This window comes from Panthera tigris, chromosome A3 (genome assembly GCF_018350195.1).
Source record: "Panthera tigris isolate Pti1 chromosome A3, P.tigris_Pti1_mat1.1, whole genome shotgun sequence".
Taxonomy (NCBI): Eukaryota; Metazoa; Chordata; class Mammalia; order Carnivora; family Felidae; genus Panthera; species Panthera tigris.
In genome coordinates this window covers 125,012,097-125,026,591 of record NC_056662.1, presented here as the reverse complement: position 1 = coordinate 125,026,591, position 14,495 = coordinate 125,012,097, and the positions used below count along the sequence as shown (strand labels likewise).

Sequence of the window (14,495 nt, the reverse complement as noted above, 5' to 3'; positions counted from 1 at the left end):
TTGTTACCAGTAGTCTCTTAACTAACTGTTTTTTATGCCTCCTGTTTGGACCCCTCCAGTCATTCTTCTCATTGCAAGCAAAATGATGTTTAGGAAACAAAAGCTGATCATGTCATTCTCTTACTAACAGTTTTTCAGTTGATTTCCCATTGTCTTCAGACAATGAGGTACAGACTCCTTAACATATTTCAAAAGACCCTTCATTAATGTCATCTCTTGCTATCTCTCTCTGGTACACTGCTTAGCCATAGTGAAACATAGTCTTTTTTTCCTCTTCTCAATCTATTAAAGTACCTCTCACTGCTCATCTTAAGGCCTTCCCCTTGCTTAGACCATTCATTCTGCATTCCTTTGCCTTATTCTGAGTAAGGCTTAGGGAGCCCACCTCCTCCCTCCTCAGGGTGCCACAGTATAGCACCCTCCTTCACATTCCCACAGAACCCAGTTTTCTCAGTGTAGCACTTTGATTTTACTGTGTTGCATTTTTAAATGTTATTTTATCTATTCCCTACTAGATTATAAATTGTTTTACTTTCATCTTTTAATCCCCAGAACTAGCAAATACCTTACCTAATAAATAATAAATATTTGTGGATGATCTTGTACTCCCAATACCATTGCCTACCTTATAATAATCTCCTTATTAATCTGGCTACTGACTGTTCCATCATTGCATAGATTTCATCCTGATGTTCATGAAACCTTATCAGCAATCACTCACTGAGTTGTATTATGCCGCAGACCCTGTAGCAGTCATCTATATGAAATCTCAATTGCTTTTCCTTAGGTATAAGGACCACAGTGTCCTCCATGAAGTAGAGTGTCCAAGCATTCTATCACTACAGGGATTCTATAATCTAATTTTGAAAAAATAAAGTGTAGATATCAAAACTTCTGTAGATGAATGAAATCTCAGAGATAGAGCCTGGGATAGCTCAGAAAGGGCCATTTCCCACAAAGTTTCCAATAAAACATATTTTAATGACTCAGAAATAATCTTGAATTCTTTGTTTTAGGAAACCCGCCTTGTAGAGTGACAGTTTCATAATTTCCACAGCTGTATGAGCTGCTAAGTGTTCATTGAATATACTTCCCATCTCCCACCGTGTTCTGGAGATTTGGAGATTTGAAGAGACAGGGGGAGAGGGATGTCTTCTCTGTCCTCAGGGAGAACCACATCTTCTTAGGGAGGCAACATACTTCTTCATTAATCAATGAAGGTATAAGGCAGCTAAAAGCATGGTACTTGCTTCATTTAAATACCTGGGTTTCCAGTTCTCTGGTAGGTGGACCAGAGGAGGTGTTATAAAAGGTTAGAGTATGATGAGAGGCCCCAAATTCAACGTGGAAAATCTTATGATCAGGGACCATAATGAGAGTAACAATTGGTCAGCAACCTATATATCATTACTGGCTTAGAAGCTGCATTTCTTGTCTTGTTTTATCCTCAGAGCAAGCCCTAACACTAATATAATTATTAGTATTGCTGTTTTGATGATAAGCAGCAGAGTACCTCTGCTTTCTTACTAAAATCCTGCTAGGGAAGTATCTATATGCCTGTAAATATTTCCTTCTGGGAATCTGAATTGATAAAAGCAATAAAATGGCTAAGTGAATTTTGTTCTTAAAACAACATGTATCTTCTTAGCATATGATACTGTTGTGTGAAAAGTACCCAGCACACTGCTTAGTACAGTGACTGGTACTCAAAACATGAAAGCCATTATGATTGTATTTATACTTGAAAATGAAATTTTTGTTACACGCACACTCTAAAGAATATTTTTCTATTATTTGATGTCAAGTACTGCTTTAGTGGCTCAGTTTCCTATAGAAGTTTATGATGACAGAGATCTTATTAGTATCAGAAGACTGATACATCTTTAAGAGGCTATTGTGGTTTCACATCTGCGTACATGTGTTGGAAAATGGATGCTATGTTTATGGATACTATGCCTGAAGAAGTTATCTGAACTTATATAACTCTATCTAGAGTGAGAGGGTTGGAATAGAAGATTGTTAAAGTCCCTTTCAGTCCTAAGAGTCTAAGAAATTTCCTTTCTCCATTCAATCTTCATGAAATACAGAGGTTAAGAACATAATCCCCTTTATGCTACATATCACTCTTCAGTTTTAACATCAACCCAGAAGCATATAAATTTTCTTTAAATGGCAAACATTATGGCCAAAGCCTCATTTTAAGCTAAGACATGTATTGTTAATTTCACCTATAATTATTAGTTTAGAAAATTTGTTTGTTTGACAATTCAATAGCTAATAGTATTAAATGGGAAAAGACATGTATGGTTGAAAGTATACAAACAGAAACAGAAAATAAGCTTTTATATTAAAAAAAAATCACCTTAAGAAAAATACTTGTAAAAAACCCAAACCCATCAAAAATTATTCTGATTATTCAAAATAGTTTGACTTCACTATACAAAACAATTCAGTATTTGTGTGTGTGTGTGTGGGGGGGGGGGTGAGTTAGAAAATGTTGGTAATTTGAAAGCCATTTTCAGAGAGTTTCTCAGACACCATGTTGCAGGCTTATACCTCTATACGTATATATGACCTTATGTTAAAACTCTAAAATTCTGAGCGTCCAGTGGGAAAAAACTTCCTCTGGTCCAGTGGTATATTATAAACATGATTTTTGTCCATCCTTTTTTTCAAGGTATGCACAAATATTTAATTTTCAATGAGCTAATAATATATCCCTTATATTATTTCTTTTACCATGATATTACTTAAGTGTACTGTTTGGCATATTTATTATTATATTTTAAATTCCTAACTATCACTACATATTGAAAAAGTCTGCAAGAAATCTCTGCTAGAGGAACGTGGAGAATTAAGGCCCTTTGCAATTGACTTGGCACTTTGTAGAGCCCCTCCTTCTTTCTTTCCTTTCTTACTATTTTTAGATAAGTCACTTGACTACATGCCTTCTGTGAAACCCTTGTTCATTCCATTTAACATACTTTAGTTTTGTGCCCTGAACTATGGTCATGTTTCTTTTTTGGTGTTAGGACCTAGCAAACCCAAAGAAACTTTCTGAACTTCTGGACCCTTGTGCGGCCCTCTGTTGGGAGGTAATTAGATCATTATGTAGTACACTAACAGATTGAGTGTTTTCATTCCCACACCAGCCCTCAGTCCCCACCTGTCAGCTGGGGAGAGACAATCTCATAAACCTGCCAATACTATGATTTAGCTGAATACATGTTTGTTAATAAATCTTTCATCATATTATAATCAAAGAGCTCTTTCAGTTTATGACCCACCTAATGAAGGATTTGGGGTGTCTGCTCATCAATTTGATGTTTGTAAAGACAAAGCTAACGGGTGTCATTAGCATATATTTACCCCTTGGCTCAGGTGAAGAGTGGAGCAGGGAAGGTGGAAAAGGAAATGAGAGAAAATGTTAATTAAAAATAAACTCATGGTGTCAGCCACATACCTGTTACCTTGAAAAGTAATGTCTTATGAGAAAAATCGAATGTTTTGATGTCTTTTATAGTCTACTGAGCCACTAGGATCTACAGCCATTCTTTATCAAATGCCTTTCTCAATGATTTCACTGCCACCATTATCATGCAAAGAATTTGATGTGGTTCTCTCCATAGGGGAGTGTAATTATTAATATGGTGTGAGCGAAGTCTAGGACTTGCTAAGGCTTGCAGCCATGCCAGGTACAATAATGAAAACTTGTACTGCCTTTTTTGATATCAATGCTTTGTGTTCAGATTTCAGTTTTACAGTTTCTTTGTGGTTAAAATTAAAATAAATTGAAATATTCTCCTGGTTATCTTTCTTAAGGCATTTAGGGTAGATATAATGATTGTAGTCCTGGTATCTTTTAGGTAGAACACTGCATACTCTAACCTCCCCGCCCCCCACTGAAATATGCCAAAGGTTTTAATGACTGAAAAACAAACAGAACGGGATATATCATTTTCTAAAGCTATAAAGTAGTTTGTAACTTCTGCTGAAAACTCTTTAAAATTATACCCACCATCTGCATGATGAATTTCTCATGGTGTTCTCTGCCCTGTCAAAACTTCTCTCTGTGGCCCAGTTCTTAGCTGCCATTGACTGAGATCCAGACAAATAAATCTAGGGAGAGAGACAGTACACTGACCTTGGTTTCCTATGTGTTTCCTTCCAACTCTAGAGCAAGTTATATTTCAGCTCCACAATCAACAAATAGCTCTGAAAACCAAATAGGCCACGCTGTTGGAAGTCAGAGCGAACGAGGTCAAATAGAAGCCTCAACTGGCTGGATATAAAGTCTTCTCAACTCCTTTGTGGAAATTTCCAGGCTTCACATTCATTCATCAGGATATCCTCTTTGCACACACTTACCATTAAAATCTTTGGGCTGCTACAGACTCCACCTGAAGATGACACAGCTGTACCAGGTTGGATGACCTTTTATGTCCTATCTGCATCCATTGCTTTCTCTATTTGCTTTCCTTTTGTGATATTTTCAGCACCAGGAAGTTTCACTCACCTTGACCATTGTTTTCACACATTTGGGCTACAGTCATGAGGTTGTTGTTTAATTTGAATCCAAAAAGATGGACAGGAAGGAAAACAGACAGTAGAGATATCATCCATTTCCTAACCAAATCATAACACTCTATTTTCATGACTTTGTCACACTGCAGAAAAATGCAGGGAATTCATTTGAAGAAGCATAAACAGTGAGACTGTGACATGCTCTCTTGTCCAGCATCTCTATACTAAACATAAAGACAGCTTGCTTGCAGAGGGGATTGTTAGCTTCTCTGATGACACACTCTCCTAATAAAGTCCAGATTTGGCTCAAATTTTATGTGTAATTTCCTACTGCTAAAATTATGAGTTCTTAAATAAAGATTACCATTTTTACAGGAATAAACCTGTGTGACTGATGTTTTAGCATTGCTAGTGGATCTTTAGCATGTGGATGTATTGGTTTTTCTTTGTTCTGTTTTTGACCCAAAGCTTTGGTGCTGGACAGATCGGGTTATAAATATTGGTTTGGCCACATGTAACACATGTAGCTTTGGACAAGATAATGAAATTTGTGAAGATGTGGTTTCTTCACTACTAAATTGGAGATGAGTGAACTTGAGTTGTTGTAATTATTAAATGAGAACAACCTACAGAGAATACTTAACACAATACAAAGCACATAGAAAGTATTCAAAGATAGTTGTGATTCTAATATTCTAATATGAGTGTTAGGATTTCTAGACTGTACATATTCTGTAGATCACTACAGTCTATGTGTAGTAAAATCTGCACTCCAGGCATCCATAGTTATTTTGTTGAAGTACTATATCAATAATGTTTTTATTATTTTGTGTTTCCTTTATATTTCCTACAGTTTTTTCTTTACAAAAGGACTATCTCAGGAGCATTACATGAAACACAATATGTCAGTTTCAGCATTTACTAAAATGATTTCTAGTTTATTACTTTCAAAAATATTTATTTTCCAGTTTTGATTTCTTTATGGAAATGCATATTTCAGCAATTTTCAAGAGAATCTCTAAACTCTGAGCTTCTTTTTTTGAAATTTGGTTTTGCTTATAAATGAATGAATAAAAGTAGCAACTCCCAAGTAGATACCAATATTTGACATATTGTATTAAACTACAATGTTCAAAAATTAAATTTAAGGTAAGTACAAGTTGTGGTCCCAGAGTGATAAATAATCTTCTGTATCATGTAATAATTCCATTTTCTTTAATTAATTATTACTTCCTGTTTGCCAAATGTTGATTTTATATTTCCATTATTCTTCCTACAGTGGAACTCTAAAAAATGTCCATTTCCTCTATATATCTGCCTATTTATTTATCTAAGCATGGAGTCCTGAGTATTTATTTTATCCTACAGGTTATACTCTATTACTATCATTATTTACTTCATTGTTCAAATTATCCAGATTGGCCATTGTGAGCTCCTTTAAGTTGACTACTATGACCTTTTGACATGACCTTATTTATTTTTGAGCATTTACTTAATTTCTGGCACCACCAGACCTTCCAGGCTCTTCATGTACATTCCCTGATCCAGTCCTAAAAGTATTCATTTCTCTGACTCTCTGTTTCTTGCATTTATTAATAGAATTTAGAAATCAAGATCTGGGTACTGGATGTCCACTGGCACTGGGATACCATTGCTTCTAGAGCCTCCCAGCATTAAGAGCCAGGAAATACATGTATGTATATGAGCACACACATACCTACACAGGTATATTTATTTCTATATAGCAGCTATGAGTTCATGCTCATACCTTTGATTCTAATCCAATACCATGAGGCTTATTTTATATTTCTTTATGTGTAGCATCTTTAACAGTGAGAAACCTGGCTCTCAATTTCCTTAATATATTCATTTATTTTTTTAATATTTTTAAATGTTTATTTATTTATTTTGAGAGAGAGAGAGGGAGAGAGAGAGAAAGAGAGAGAGCAGGGGAGGGGCAGAGAGAGAGGGAGACAGAGAATCCCAAGCAGGCTCCACACTGTCAGTGTAGAGCCTGACACAGGACTCAAACTCACAAACCCTGAGATCATGACTTGACTGAAACAAAGAGTTGGATGTTTAACCAACTGAGCCACCCAGACGCCCCTATTTTTTAATAATTGTGTACACAAAAAGTAGCTTTAGAATTGTTAACCTACAGCCCTGTAGAAAAATAGTACATTTGCAAACAAGTTTTGCCCCTTATTTAGCCTTATATCATACAATCAAAGTAATGCTTTCCAGTGCATGTTATTTCCTTCCTCAGACTCTTCTCTGTGATTATTTTATTTCTTTATAATATAGGTAGGTCTGTTTGCAATTGTTTTGGATCTACTTTGAATCCCCCCCATCTCTCTCTCTCTCTCTCTCTCTCTCTCTCTGTCTCTCTCTCTCTCTCTCTCTCTCTCACACACACACACACACACACACACACACACACACACCTTGGATGATAGTAATTATTTACTTATTTTGGGGGTAAGTCAAACATTGCAGTGGTTTTAACAGTCCAAACCATACAGATGATAAGCTCAGGCAAGTATCACTTCCTCCTCATCCCTACTACTCCTTTCCCATTCTGCAATTCTTTATACCTCATTTCTATCCACCCTCTACAGGTAATTAACCTCACTAGTTTCTGGTTGAACTTTCCTGTATTTCCTTTTGCACAAATTAGCAAATATGTGTATATTCCATTATGTCCTATTCTTCCCTACTTGAAAAATGGCATGTTATAAATATCATTTGCAATTGCCCCTTTCCTTTAAAAAAAACTTTTTAAAGTGTTTCTTTATTTTGATAGAGAGAGAGAGAGAGAGAGAGAGAGAGAACACCAAGCAGGGGAGGGGCAGAGAGAGGGAGAAAGAGAGAATCCCAAGCAGGCTCAGCACTGTCAGTGCAGAGCCCAACATGAGGCTTGAACTCATGAACTATGAAATCATGACCTGAGCCAAAATCAAGAGTTGGATGCTTAACGCACTGAGCCACCGAGGTGCCTCGTGATTTCCCCTTTCTTATCAACAATACATTGTGAAAACCACGCCATATCATTTCACAGACATCTTCCCCAATTTTTCTTGCAGTTGCATGAGACTCCATTCTGTGCTGTGCCATGGATTATCCAACCAGTCTCCCATGTATGAGTTCATAGGCTGATTTCAATATTTTGCAATTATGTATAGTGTTGCTAGGAATAAGCTTGTGTGTATATCTCTAAATCACAATTAAACTGATCCATAAGTTTCAAGGACAGTAAAAAAGAACATTTTTAGCCATCAGAGAGCACATTGCTAACATGATGCGCTATTATTCCCTCAACATGTTCCTATAACTATACTCATGTTTCATCAACTGGCCAAATTCATTCCTGTCAGAAAAGGGTTCTGTCCAGAACTGCACATTGATTTTAGTTTTCTTCAATATGTTCTTCAACCTTTCCTTGACCATCATGACTTTGATAGTTTCAAAGACTAAAAGTCAGTTATTTTGAAGAATGGCTTTGAATTTGGGTTTGAGTAGATTCAGACCATGCATTTTTGGCACAAATGTTACAGAAGTGACACTTCAATCTTCTATTTGTATCCTATCAGGTGGCGAGAATTAAAATGTGTAACATCTGATGATATTGGTTTTGATCACTTGTTAAAAGTTTACCTGCCAGATTTCTTCTTCCTTTACTCCTTTACCTGTGTAACCCTGGCTAAAGGGTCAAATCCAGATAATAGTTTAGGAATTCCAATGCAAGATTTAAGAAAGTTCTGTTTAATGGGGAAATTCTAAGCACACTGATGCCACTTTTAGAACTTTTTTATTTTGGAAAAATTTAGATTTATGGCAGGGATTCTATAGTTGTTTTCTTTTGAGGATATACCTTTATATTAATGGGGGATATTTTTCTGTAGCTTTCTTCTCTTACAATGTCTTCATTTCACTTTCAGAGTAGGATAATCCTGGCCTCATAAAATGATTTGGAAAATATTCTTTCTGCTTTTATATCGTGGAAGAAGTTGTGTAGAATGGCTGTTTTTTCTTCCTTAAATGTTTAGTAGATTTGGCAGTTGAACTCTCTGTGCTTACCTTGGTGAATGTTTTATCTTCTCTAGAAAAGAATATATATTTGACTGTTTTTGAGTGCTACTATTTTTGCTTTGGTTACAGTCGGTGTACCACATTCTTCACATTCCTCTAGAGATGCTTTGTGCTAGGGTGGCATATGGTTGGTTAACCAGAGCAACATCTATGATTCAAGTCTTAGGTCCTCCATATCTACTCTACCTCAGAGAGGGTCTCTTTGCAAACTCTTGTTCCTCATCTGTCCCTCTCTAGCAGTGTTCTCTCGTTACTTGTTCTTCTAAACTTTGTAGCTTGCTAGTAGTAGTAGTGGAGTGTGGTCTCTGTTTTTCCAGTTAAAGCTTGGGCTTGCATGTCCTTGTGTCCTAGCAAGGTGGCCTTTTGTTCTCCACTCCTCCCCTGGCTAAATTGTGGGCTCGGCATCTAACTCTGTTCTCTTCCCAGGACTAGGATTTTCTCCCACTCTTCCCTTTCCCCAGCTTCAGTGTATGTTCACCTGTGCCCTAAGGCCAGTGGTGCCGCCCTTCTCCCTCAGTGTTCCACGGTGCAGGTATAAGGGAAAGATCCAACAGAGGTTCTTGTCCCTCTTACACAGCTACCATTTCTCTCATTTAGATCTGTACCATGATAGGTCCTCGTGATCCAGGTGTGGACATCCTGTGGGTTCATGGAGAACAAGTATGATAGATATTGTGACCTCCTCTAATTTCTGTGACCCCACCCTCCCAGAGGTGATCTCTGTCCCACTAGCTCCCCCTTAGCCTTTACCAATTTGTTAGCTATTGTAGATGAATTGTGTTTGTTGATGTCTGGTTCTGCCTATCCCAGGTGAGTACATGTTTATATCTTCCCTTTCCTTTCAGTCACTCTCCCTCCTTAGATTCTGAGCCAGGTCTCTGTAACCTCCATCATCTGGTGGATTTGAAAAATGCTGTAAACCTGAACTTAGTCTGACTCTTTTTCATTATTAGTGTGGGAACGCTGCTTTTCTTTTTCCAGCTCCTTATACCCTGGAGCTGAGGCTGGAGACAATCCACTGACACTGTTTTCTTTTTTTCTTTGTTTGTTTTTGGTTTTTGGTTTTTTTTAAGATTAATTCCTCACTGTTGTTTATTTCTCTATTTATCCATCCATTTGTTCACTTACTAAGCAACTACCATTTGGATTCTGGGCAAATAAATAGAATAACATCCTGTTCTCATGAACTTCACTATCTGATAGGGAAAAGAAACAACCAGACAAAAGAGCAAGTAGTCATCTTAGAAGGAGATCCAAGGTGTGTGTAACACAGGGCCCAAGGGAACAGAGCCCACTGATGTTTGAGTTTTGTTCTTTATTTTTAAGTTTATTTATTTTGAAAGAGAGACAGAACATGATCAGGGGAGGAACAGAGAGAATTAACAGGTGAAAAATTATGTCTTTATTTACACTATTGAATTTTTTCATATGCCTTTCAGAAGAAAATGGAAAATAATACCTGTTCCAAAGTTAACTAACATTAAACCCAATAGGCATAAAGACACAATTTACACAGAATTCTTTTTTCACATAAATTTTAGAATAAGGTTGTCTATATCTACAAAAAGCCTTACAGGATTTTGATAAGGATTGGTTTAAACCTATGAACAAATTTGGGAAGAATTGACATCTTTACTATGTTGAGACTTCCCATCCATGAACATAGTATGTATGTCTCTTCATTTATGTAGGATTTCTTTGATTTCTTTCTTGAGAATTTAGTATTGCAGCATGGAGATCCTATATAAGATTAATCTATAAGTATTTCATTTTTTTGGAATAATTGTAAATGGCATTATGTTTTTTGGTTTTATTTCTTTTTGTTTTGTTTTTACCTTTTAAACTCCTTCATCCATTTCTCCCACCCCTCAGGGATAGTGCTTTTGAATTATAGAGTATATATTTCTATAAAGGATAGCTTTGGTTGAAGCAAATCAAATACTGCTGTAACGTATCAGTCTATCATATCTCCTTCTTCATTTTTCCTTGCTCTAAGTCTAAATGCTCTAGAGATTACCATTATTCCATTCAGTCTCAAGTGCATAAAAATATTTTTTCCTTGCCATTAACTAGCTGTGTAACTGTTTTTTTCACCTGTCCCTTGGTGTCTCCATCCATCAATTGAGGTAATGCTCCTTTCTTTGACTCCTTCACAGGAATGGAGTGAGGTTATTATGAAAGGGAGGACAAGGGCATGACGTAAAAACAAAAAGCACTCTTAAAATGTAACATGAATAGACTTCATTCCTACCAAGAAATATTTTCTGAATTCCTAGATTGGCTGAATGTCCCTTCTCTGTGCTTTCACAATACTCTTGCTTACATCTGTTTTATCACTTAGGATATTTTATTGAAATTATCTATTCATGTATATATTTCTACCAGTAGAGAACGAACTCCTTAATCCAAGAGGCATGGGGTATTTAACTTCATAGTTCCTGTCCATATCTGTTTTGCTGCGCTGAAGTTCATCAGTAGAAAAATCTTAGTTTCTTGTGGTTTTCTCTTGGCCTGGACAACCTTTTATTATATATGAGCATCCCTCTCATCAGGCTCTGTGGTCAGGCTCCATGATGCCGCCTGTTTCCATGAAGACATCCACCATAAAATCTGCTTAGGTAGGGAAACCCCTACCTCTCCTCCCAAATGACCCCAGAATTTCTGAAACTCCTTAATAGCAAACCTTCATCTCATGAAAAGAAATTGGATGAAATTCAAATAGAACCATAAAATGTCAGAGTTTTAAGGGCCATTAGAGACTACTAGTAAATTTTATTATAAAAGAAGTTGTTTCCAGGAGGAAGAGGAAGGCTGTGGGAGAAGTAGAAAAGATACTTTGATGAGGGCAGGGCATAAAAGGGGAGAATAGAGTCTCCACATCTTTCAGTTTTTCTCCATATTGCCAAAAGCCAACCTTTGTCCCTTCCATCCTTTAAGTTTAAGAATACCCAACCTCAGGAATGGTATATCCAGGCCCTTTGAGGATAAATAGAGGTCAGTAAGAGGACACTTCTTCAAAAGATGACCCCTAGGACTCCATGTGCCTATGCATTATAAACTGAGTACTTGTTTGCATGCTATCAACCTGATTTGACTTACATCAGGTCAAGGATGTAACTGTGTTTTGTAAATAATGAGGAGCTGTTTTAGTGTGAGAGATAGCATTAGTGATGGTGACCCTGAGAGAACAGGTGGGCCTCTCCTTTTCTTCTTGAGGGTCACTCCATAAGGCACTGCTAGTGCATCAGAACATAGTTGGCTGGGATACTTGAGACACAGATCTGGGTAGTCCACTTTTGGGCCTGGATAAACCTTCTATGCCTCAGAATTCAATGTGTAGCTCCAGCAGGGCCATGGTAGGCCTGTCCTCACTCCTACAATCAGTGACAGGGAAGGGGCACACCCCAGGGGTCACAGCAGAATGCTACAGGGCCCCCAAGTGCTTGGCAGAATGCCCAGCATACATTTCTTTTAACCAGAGAAAGAAGACAGATCTTTGTGGGAACAGGATTCAGAAACTTGGGAATACATTGGAATTGAGCCAAATGTTGAATCCTGAAAGAAAAAGAGAAACTCCAGGCATTGGACCAATGTCCCTGGTTGGAACAATTGAGTTACATATATACATGCATGTCTATATATACTCACATGTGTTTATGTATATATGCATATATTTATTTCATATTTCATAATTTGTAATGTTCAGACATATAACAGTTACACTCCAGGAGGTGGATTTAAACAAGGTCTTCAAGAATCTGAAGCTTTTGTGCAGTGAGTTTTAAACTCTGTCCTTGGAAATCTAAACCGGAAGAGACCTTAGAAATCAATCCTGGCCCTTCCACTCCTGTTTCGTAGATGAGGAAAAAAATAAGGCCTGGGGAAATGTGGCAATGTGCTCAAAATCACATGGGTAGAACTACTGGGAGTTTTTCTAAATTCAGGGCAGAGACAGCCTGATCCCTTTACATTGCAAAGTGTGGGGCCCTCTGGATCACGTGACTGAGGGTCCTGGTAGACCTAGTCCTATACTGTGCGTAAGGGCTTTTTCACTTATGACGCTTAAATAGTTGCCTCTATTTAAGCCTCCCTCCACTTTTCTCTGGATGGAACTTATTTTCTGCATATTTCAGAGGAAGAAGCTGTGGTCTGGAGAGGTTAAGTGACTTGTCCATGGTCACATGTCTAAGAAATGGAGGAGACTGGCTCAATCCAGAGACCATCTGCCTGAGTCCATTACAGCTTCTCAAAGGGAAAGGACAGAAATAAGGTGGTTAGGAAACCACGAGTGCTCTTGTTTAGGATCCTTTCCAGAGCCTCACCACAATCCTCTGGGATCCAGCCACACTGGACTAGGCAGCATTGTACAGATATCACCTGTACCCCCTGTACTTGTGTGGTTGTGGTTCCCTCTTCTTGGAATCTCCTTTTTTTCCCATTCACCTGTACCAGCTGGCAGACTCCTGAGTTAAGACTTCCCAAACACTTTCCTTGCCATGCCTGCTGTCTTAGTTAGTTCAGGCTGCATTCTGGAGTGTGGAAACCCAAGATCAGGGCACTTGTATGGTCACATAAAGGTCCTCTTCCAGGTTGAAGACAGCCAACTTCTTGTTGTGTCCTCACGTGATGAAAGGGGTCCAGATCTCTCTAGAGTCTCTTTTATAAGGATTCTAATCCCATTTAAGAGAGCTCTGCCTACATGATTTAATCACCAGATTCCACTTCCTACTACCATCACCTTAAGGGATTTTAACACCTAAATTTTGAGAAGCATAAACATTCAAATGATAGCACCCTTTTTTCTTGAAAGAACAATTGCTTCTACCTTTAGGATTATTTTAGTGGGTAGTTTGTACCTCTGTTTCAGCAGATATAAGTCAGACTGTGCTTGGATCATCTGTTCTTGACTAAGATAGTATGCAGTGTTCATGCATGCTTTGCTTAAGATCTGGCCCACCAAAGTATTCAATACATACTTGATGAGCAGATATAATATGAATATTAGTCCAGGAATATTGGCTCTTTGAACTCTATGAGACCCTACTGCACACAGAGAATGTTCCCAGAATGTTCCATCATAGGCCTTACCTAAGACTTCTTTCTTATTACATTGTCCTCAGCAAGTTATATCTGTCTTTCCAGAACACTGCTCTCCTGGTCCTTAGTCACTCTATCCCCCACTGATTAGGCTGACTGGGAATATCAGAGGGGAAAATATTTTGATCCAAAAATGTTTCAAGCATATGGGAGAGAAAAATGTTTCAAGAGGAGAAGTCAAGAAAGGGTAACTGGTATCTTGAGAGCTCATATAAGTGTCCCTTCATGGCTAGACTGAGACTAACCCTCATGTATGTGGCATAGTGTCTAAATGGATAGAAAATCATGACGTGGGGCTATTTTTGTTGTTTCTTGACACCATATTCACACATGAAGCTATAAATCTGACAACATGTAGCACTGTCCTTAGAGTGAAAGCTCAGGGCTGGGGGTGGAGAGAGCTTTCTTTCAGCTCCACTTAACTGCCCTTTGATCTTAGAGTGGAGATTCAGCTCTCAGGGAGAGAGTGCACAGGTGGCAAGATATAAACAAAACAACATTCTGGGGCCTTTGTCAGGCCTTCTGAAAACAAAGTGGAAACATGGTTGGCTCCTGGGCTGACCGGACCTTAAATAATGAGTCTGACACATAACTGAGCAGCTCACACCTTCACCCCTTCACGGGGGTCCGTGGCGGTCGGACGATGAGCCCTCGGCAAGCAGATGGGGTGGGCAGTCCATAGGTTCCTGCTGGAATTCTCTTGAATAATCTTTCAGTGGAATCACTATTATTCTTCCATACAAGACTTTGGTAACTGAAGAGGAATGTGCATCTCTACCCTGGCT

At 38.0% G+C, this 14,495-nt stretch overlaps 1 long non-coding RNA gene across 1 annotated transcript in view; it reads left to right on the top strand.

Moving 5' to 3' along the window:
* The first annotated feature begins 4,240 nt into the window (after positions 1–4,240).
* Positions 4,241–14,495, top strand: part of LOC122237072 — a 42,211-nt gene continuing 31,956 nt past the window's right edge. Inside the window, exon 1 of the long non-coding RNA XR_006215279.1 lies at positions 4,241–4,424. This is a non-coding gene — a long non-coding RNA (uncharacterized LOC122237072). The remainder of the gene's footprint in view (positions 4,425–14,495) is intronic.